The sequence below is a fragment of the Echinops telfairi genome, unplaced genomic scaffold (assembly GCF_000313985.2).
Source record: "Echinops telfairi isolate 266 unplaced genomic scaffold, ASM31398v2 ScPeMD7_3533;HRSCAF=4204_0, whole genome shotgun sequence".
Lineage (NCBI taxonomy): Eukaryota > Metazoa > Chordata > Mammalia > Afrosoricida > Tenrecidae > Echinops > Echinops telfairi.
The window spans coordinates 76,794,991-76,804,101 of NW_022107431.1; positions in this window are offsets into that span (position 1 = coordinate 76,794,991).

Below are 9,111 nucleotides of genomic sequence, written 5' to 3' on the forward strand. Positions count from 1 at the left end.
GAACAACTCTGGTGTCAGACTACCCCCTGCTGGCCGGAGAAGGAAGGAAAAAGAAGGTACCTTAGAAAAAGGATCACCACCCCCTCTCATTTCCTTCAGAGGTGCTCTGTCTTATGGTTCAGGAAATCCTCACTAGGGGCAGTTTAGTAAAATTATAAGCCATTTGATTGGTAATATCCTCTCATTTCATCTAGCTCTGGAATCAGCACAACGCTGCATTGTGGGAAAATTAGATTAATTTATATATATATATATATATTCTGTGTGTGTGTGTGTGTGTCTACACAGAAGCCCTGATGGCATCGTGGTGAGATGCTATCCACAAAGTCGGCAGTTCAGAACCACCAGATGCTCCATGGAAGAAATATGAGGCTTTCAACTCCCACAAAGAATTACACTCTTGAAAACCCACAAGGGCAGTTTTACCCAGCCTTGATAAGTCAGAATTGAATCGATAGCAGTAGGCTTGGTTTGTATTTATATATATATTTATGTGTCTCTTCATATAAATAGAAAACCAAACTTGCTGCCATTGATTCAATTCTGACTTATGTATATACATATAAATACAAAATATGCATATAAATATAAATACAAAAATGTTTACCACTTATTGCAAGGATTACTGGTTTTGTAAAGAGCTCTCTCTCACACACGCACACATCTTCACACACACACACACATCTTCACACACAGACATCCGTTGACTCCCATCCTGACATAAGGTACTTCAGGTCATTAAACCATGCTATGGATGCCTCATTGAAACTGTTTGGCACCACCCATACTTGTCACATCAATACAAGCACTTTGCTATTAAGACATAACAGAAGAACAAGTTTCCTAAAGTCTATAGTAAAATCAAATTAAATTCAGCAAATATTTGTCCTAGAGTTATGATACGCACAAAACCCAATGTAAAGTCAGAAATAAATATTGATAGCCCCTTATTTGACTATTCTATTTTTTAGAATTAGAAGATTTTCTAAATTTTCTCCATTTTCCAGACAGATTAAGATAATATAAAACTCATGAACCCCAATATTGAAGAGCCTATAGAGACAGCAAGTACAATAAGGGACCCCTGGGAGGGGTAGAGTGGTGATTGCGGGGTGAAGGGGGAACAATGACCAGGAGTCCAGGTAGAAAAGAAATGTTTGGAAACTGGTCACAAATGTACAATTCTGCAGGATATGATTGAACTATGGAATGATATGTGTATTAATCCCAAATTAATATTAATAATAAAAGATAACATACAAATAAAAAAAGATAACATACAACTAAATGTAAGGGCACTTAAGTTAGAAAGCCTCCATCATCTCCCGTGCTTACCACAGACACGTCATAGCGAGGCCATCATCAGAATCAAACAGGAAGGGAGCAGCACGTACTGCCCGATGCTAGGAGCCCTGGTGGAGTAGAGGTTCTATGTCAGGCTGCTAATTGCAAAGTCAACCGTTTGAAACCAGCTGTCCCTCCAGAGAAAGATGGGGCTTTCTACTCCCCTAAAGAGCTACCGTCTCGGGGGAAGCTCACAGGGGCAGCTCTACGCTGTCCTATAGGGTCGCTATGAGTCGGCATCAACGCGACGGCAGTGAGTGAGTGTGTTCAGCTGAATTGAAATGGGCCTATTACGGGACTTGAAGGTGTAAATTAGACACCACTGGACCCAGAGAAGAGGACAAGCTACCCTCAGAGCCAGGAGGGGCCTGGTTACTGCTGGCAAGGACCTCGGTGAGTGGAAATCAACTACATGGCAGTGGATAGCAATTGTTCCTAAAATTGCCCAGATTATCCATTTTCTTCATTTTTCTTGGCTTCATGACAATTATGCTCTGACAAGGGTCTGTACCACAACTAATGAAACCTTAGCCTCATTTAAACCACATTTAGTTTCTGAGACAATGACACATTGCTAAAGCCATCACACAGCCAGTCATTAAATCTGCTGTAGGGTCTGAGCTGGACAGTCTAGAAATGAAGTAATGCTGCCACCTCGCAAAGCTGTCCATCTGCTAATGGGCCCTGACTCCACCGGGCTCCACAGGGCAGGCAGAGGTCTTAATTATTCTGAGCAGTGGTGATTTACCTTCTCGCTTGATCCTTGTGCTCACTCAATGGGTGTGAAGCCGAGGAGGGGGGAGCATATTGATCACAAGGCCAGTCAGACAAATGCCAACTCTATAGTCATAACTGCCAGAAGGGACAACAGAGAAGGCCCCACAGTGACTTGAGAAACTTTAGGAAGGATTGCTGTGTCCCAATTGCCCAGGCTCCTCTCAGCTCCTCTCATGGGGAGGTTCAGGACTGGACACGGTTCTCAAACTTATGGGCCATTTGCTCAGATGTGGGCATGGGTGCACCCGTGTGGACGGTGAGTGCCTCGATGGTCCCATATGTTTGCCACAGGACGCAGGCCGTGTCAAAGCCACAGGCTGCAAGACTCCATGTATATGTCGGCATGTGTCTCGGAGGTCGTCACCTGTCACTCGGGGAAGAAAGCTTAAGCAAGCAGGGGAGAACTGAGACGTCAGCCAGCCTCTCTGGCGTCCAGGAAGGGACCCCTCCGCCAAGCCGGGCTGCTATCACGCTGTCTCTGTCCCAACCCTGGAGGCCAATCTGACACTGTTCGGAACTGCCTGAGGGGCTGTCCTAAGCTGACGTCCTTCCTGGAGCTGATGGGCCAGGTCCTTCATCGGCTGCACAGTGGCTAATGGGTTCCTCGCCACCTAGCACTTACCCCTTTCACCACCAGGGCTGCCAGATGTAAGGAGGAGGGGGCTCCCTTCCTTTCTTCCACTTCCGCTCCTTGTGTACAAAAGGAGAACGGGAATGTTTACTTTCCTGACATAGGTGTTTTGGCAAAGGCTTGAAAGGTCCCTCCCCCTGCAAAGGGCGTGCACATTCTTTCGAGTAACATCCTGGGAACGGATGCGGCTCCTGCTGCTTCAGGAATGGATGATGCTTCTTGAGAGTCCTGTTTGGGCTTGAGCACCAGACCTACTTAGACAGTCTTCTCCCTGCATAGGTATTCTGACATCCAAAGTTAGGATGCCTGCATAGGTGTGCTTCTTGACAACAGGGCCCCACTTCCTTCCAGAGGACCCCGCAGTGCACAGACAGCCTGACTGCAGATCTGTAAAGGTCTAGCAAGAAGAAATGGCAACAACTTAGTTCCCAAGAAGTTTGCATGCATAAGGACTCTCCAAATGCAGTAATAAAGCTTTGCTGTGGCTAATAAAATGTGTATCACACATTTCCCCACAGGTGGAAATAGTACATCATCCTCTCTAAAACGTGGGGGGGGTGACAGTAAGAGATAAATGTATAAGGAGTTAAAAGAGAGATTCTTAGGACAGATGCAAAGTCATGAAATGACTAGATCACAGGCGAATCCATCTATTATCTTGGTCACCTTCACGATCGATATGGATCGATCTGATTTCAGCTGGAGTATTTAATTCGTTCTGTCAAGAGTGTGGCTTCCGATCAGGCTCGTATGAACCATAGTTCAATCCATTCACTCTTCCCCATTCTGCAAACGACACCCCCATACACAGCATGCTTGGTGTGTGCCTGGCGCTTTGCATATGTGACCACATGCGAGGCTCCCTGCGGTCTTACAAGATAGGCTTCATGATTATCCTAGGTTACAGATGAGGAAATGAGAAATGTGATCAAGGTTCTTTAAGGACAGAGCCAGGGTTGGAACTCAAGGGACTCCTGAGGCGAGCCTCTCAGTCCCAATGACATACCCCACACAGCGCATGGAATCAAATATGCATCAGTAGGGGTAGCGAAGCATACACATGTGCTTAGGTATTCAGAGCTGTGTGACATTAGAAATGCGATGACCATTTAAAAGGTGACCATCGTGAAAAGCCAATGCCACCCATATGGTCCATTCTGGCCACCTTCTCTCATCCTCAGCACAACCCTGAGGTGCACGTCTCTGCACATGCTACAGCATCACATATGCTAACAAAGGGATCCGAATGCCAGCCTTGGTCAAACTCCATCCTGGGAGTTTGATGAGTATTATTGGCTTCTGATTTAATATTTAAAAAAAAAACAAATTCCAACCCAATAAAAGTGTTTTCCTAGGAAGACCGAGAAAAAGATATGGAAGACGAGGGAGCCCTTGCACTCTGATATTACAGAAGTGGGTCTGGCCCAAGTCGGCGGCTATCCTTTCCTGAGATGTGCCCGGGATCTATGGGCCAAATTCTTATCTGTGACCAGGGTGACGTAATTTCTTGTAAATTATGTTGTGTGAAGTGACCAGGGGAAACACTGCCAATCCATCCGCCCAGAACTTAACCCTGAGACAGACAATACCACAGACTCCGCTCTCCACAGAATCCGCTAAGAGCTATGCTCTGGGCATCTATTCTGCTCGGCATGGAGAAGAATTTTTTAAGAGAGAGAAAAGGGGAGAAGGATAAAGTAGAAATCTAATTTTGAGAAATAAGGTTTAAAGGTTCCATTATTCATGCTGTTTTCGCGGTATATATTGAGTTAACAACATGTGATTTTACTGGATGAAAATGTGGGCCTCCCACAAGGAGAGTGTGGTGCAGATAAATCCCCACGGCGACCATAATGAGTGAGGGTGAGTGTCTTGTCGGCATGAGGCTGTACACAGACCTGGGTTTTGAGCTGGTATAATAAGTGGAGATTGTTCCTGGACTTACTGGGGAGTATGGATAGTTTCTGCCACGGGAAAAGCAATCCCCCCACCCCCCCACCCCCGCCCCCGAGGCAGAGGGGTGCAGCACCACTGTCTTCCTGCTTGTCCAGTTGTATTGTACGAATACAACCGGCCCCAAAGTGTGATCCCCCTGTGGGGGCATGGCCGTCGGCTCCTAGAAGTTGGTTGCCTGCCTTCTTTTGTTTGTTGTTTGTTTATTCTGTCTACACACCATTTTGCCAGTACTGAAGAGGTAGGTGTTTCTCCCTCAGACCCCACCCCCTCTACCTTTCTCAAGGGCTGGGGTCAGGGAGGGCAAAACCAGTGAAGGAAGCCCTGAGAAGCAAGCCAAGTCTAGGCTCCGTCCGCGGTGATGGGACAAGGGGAAGGAAAAGCAATACACACACTTCTGAGCTCGATCCTGACACCCAAGCCCTACCCTCACCAAGGGCAGGTGCAGTCCTGAGAGAGAAGGGTGGTGGCACATTCATCTCGCAATGCCAGCTGGCCCCCGGGAAACGGGGCCTCACCCCAGCATGCTTTGGCATCCTGGCTATTTTTAAAGGGTGGGGGTAGGAGGGTAAGGACTTTACACCTTGAAAGCTGACACTGCCTGTTAACAACGTGCCTTCTACAATTGAACTGCCCAATAGTCATTAATTAAGAAAGTGAGGAGGGTCTGAAGCAGCCGCCGATGAAGATCAAGGGCAGCAGCCTTCAGTAGGGATAACAACTCAATGTAAAGAAGACCAAAGTCTTCACAACAGGACCAATAGGCAACATTGTGGTCAACGGTGATAAATGTTAATGTGATAAACGTTGACGTGATAAACGTGGAAAATGTTGACATTGTCAAGCATTTCATGTTGCCTTGCTCCACAATCAGTGCTCATGGAAGCAGCAGCCAAGGGAGGTAAGGACACCTCGCATTGGGTCAATCTGTTGCTGTAAAGTGTTGAAAAGACTTCTTCAAAGTGTTAAAAGCAAGGATGTTACTTTGAGAACTAAGGTACACATGACCCAAGCCATGGCGTCTTCAGTGGCTTGTGTGCATATGAAAGCTGCACAGTGACTAAGGAAGGCTCAGACAACGTCAGTGCACCTGAGCTCTGGTGTTGAGGAAGAATATTGAAGTACCGTGGATGGCCATCAAAACAAACTGACCCGTCTCGGAAGAAATGCAGCCAGAATGTGCCCGAGAGGCAAGAATGGCAAGACTTCCCCGCGTGTACTTTGGCCCTGTTATCAGGAAAGGCCAGTCCCTGGGGAAGACTGTCATGCTTGGCAAAATAGAGGGCTGGTGAAAACGAAGAAGACCCTGGATGAAATGGGCTGACCCAATGGCTGTGCAGATGGGCTCAAATATAAGCACAGTGGTGAGGAAGGCTCAGGAGCGGGTGTGCTTTGTTCTGTTGTACATTGGGTCACTGGGCACCGAACCACGGCAACGAGGAGCTGTAGGATAAAGATTTGGGTCCGGCAAGCGGTATCAGTGGATGTCAAATTGAAGGGAAAGTTTCAATAGGGTGCGAGATATTGGCCAAGGTCTTAAAGTGTCTCCCCATAGACTGCTGATTAGTTGTGAGGGAAACTACAGAAATTCCCTAGTGAAGAAACCAGACACATGATGGAATCATCACAGTCAGCCCATCGCTTGCTCAGGGTGCGTTCCAACACCACCCGCACATGTTGTGGCTGAGAATACATAACCGGAGCCTAACCTTGAGGAAAAAGAGTACACGCATAAAGGGGAGGAACTGTGTTCTTCAGAAATGCCAAGGTCAAAAAAAGAGACAAAGACAAAAAACTGCTGTGGAAACGCTCCAGCTTAAAGGAAGATCGAGAGACATGACAATTCATTATACTATCTAACCCTAAATCCGGTAAAATGTTGACGAGAGATGAATGGAGCGTAAGAAGTTGCTGTGTTCTTTATACTCTCCTAAGCCTAAATCACGCTTCTCTGTAAGTTGTTTGAGATGGTTTACTAATAGGAAGTTGTTACTGTTTTAATTTGAGGTTTCCTAGTCAGTGTTGCATTCCTAGCTTACTTTATTTGAATCGAGATTCAAACCAGGCAGACGTACCCACAAATGCATTTTACCAAAGTGCCTTCTTGCTCTGTGGGTCTCTGTTATACGGGAATCAAGGCACCCTGCTCTCACAGTCTCCCACTCTCCACCCAATAAAGGGATATTGATGGCAGTCATGCACCGAGCTGACAAATGTTCATGCATAAAAGAAAACCAACAAAATAAAACTCCATGCTACCTTGTAAAGCTGCGTGCTCTTCAAAATTGAGGTTTCAAAGCAATTTTATATTTGGAAATTTCTATGTATGGTCCTATATATCTTAGTCTAGCATCTCAAAACAGCAATAGTAGCCAGATAAATGACATTCTGAAAGTATTCCGTCTAAGACATACAACACAGTTTAAAACCACAAACAGTGGGTAAAATAGACTACCACTGTCTTTTCCCTTAGCTAAACATGTTTCTAATATCTTCTCTAACAGCCCAGAAATATCACAGCAGTTGGTAACTCAGTCAAAACTCTCCATTATGGGAACGGAATTGAAACTTTACTCATCTGTTTTGGGGTTTGAATTTTGAATCTCTTTCTGATTTTGAGATCTGATGAAGAGATCGTGACTTTCCATAGGTTGGGGACAACTGGGTTAAAAAGAGGCAGGATACTGTTTCTTAGCAGCCTCTCCTCACTAATACTGGAACTTTGTTCAAATCTATCTGTTCTGATATACGTACAATTTTGTTGTTAATGCTATTGAGTCAGCCCCCAACTCATGGAGACCTGATGCAGAACAGAAGGAAAGGATGCCCAGTCCTGACTCACTTGTCCGTGATCTGTGATGGACTGTACCATTGAGACCTACAGGGTTGTCACTGACTTGATTTCAAAAGTAGATCACCAGGCCTTTCTTCCTAGTCTTTCTCCATTTGGAAGCATTACTGAAACCTGTTCAGCATCATAGCAACACACAATCCACCAATGAAAGAGGAGTGGTGGCCTTGCATGAAGTCCATTGGCTGGAAACCGAACCGAATTCAACCACTAAACCAGCAGGAAGGTGTTTGTGTGGTGGCATTTCGTTAACCTACTATAAACACCAATTCATTCATAATGAATGGGGGACAGGACAATTAGCTTCAGGGGTTTCAGTTGAAGCCCTCCGTCCTTTTTAGTGGACCCTCAACACCAACGTTCCAGCTTGAGCCCGTGAGAGACTGTTGGACACGTTGCTCAACTGCTCAGCCACTCCCCTCCCACTTTCTGCCGAGCTGCTTGGCCTTCCAGATGCTGCTTTCAGGTAGGGAATGCCTGATGCCAAGTGCCAAGTTCATCTCTCTAGGCCCCTCCCTTCAGGATAGTTATTCAATTTCTCACTGCCTGGATAATTCCCCAATATAGTGGGGTTTTTTCCTAAATCAAGTTTTCAGGATCACCTAGCTTTTCTAGCTATTCTTACCAGGAGAATTAGGCCAGAATAAGATGGGTTGACATTGCGGGATGTGTCAATATAAATAGAAAGTGAAAAAAGGAAGATATAAAATGTGGCTAAAGAGAAGCATGAATCTTGTTAATAAGAAAGCTATGAAAAGGATCAAAGGAAGGAAGGATATGGCTTTTATAGGCATATAATGTACAGGCAATCTCCAGATTACAAATGAGTTCTGTTCCCAAGTCTGTCTCTAGGTCAAAATTGAACATATTAGGTATGTAATCAGAACAATTAGATACAATCTGTATCAAACATCAGTTAATCAAATATCTGCCTTGTTATATAGTGTACCTTCTCGTACACTAAAAAAAAAATTTTTCAAACCATCGTGGTAGTGGTCAGGGGGGCAGCTATTGGGCTCTCCCTACCCAGAGCAAAGAATAGTGAAGAAAACCAGGGATTTGAGGAAACAATTGCTCCAAAGAATGATGGACCAAGTGAATCCACAGCCGCCACAATCCTCGGACCAAAGGAATTGGAGGATTTCCATATACTGACAGTCATGGCAAGGGGAGGTCTTGGATAGAGGGAGAAAATTATAGAGCAGAATTTAAAATCACAAAAAAGACCAGGCTTACTGGTCTGATAGAAAATGGACCTAAATCTATAGACCTTAAATAACCCCTTCAAGCCTTAAACTGAACTCTCCTTCTGGCTCAACTTTTGGACAGGCCTATACAGTACAATGGCGCCACTGCTAACCTAAAGGTTGGAGGTTTGAATCCACGCAGATGCCCATTCAAGACAAGCTTGATGATCTACTTCCAAAAAAAATCATCCATTTGGTAGAGGGAGAGTGGGTAGGAAAGAGGGAACCGATTACAAGGATCTATATGTGACCTCCTCCCTGGGGGATGGACAACAGATAGGAACTGGAAATACAGGGAATCCAGGGCA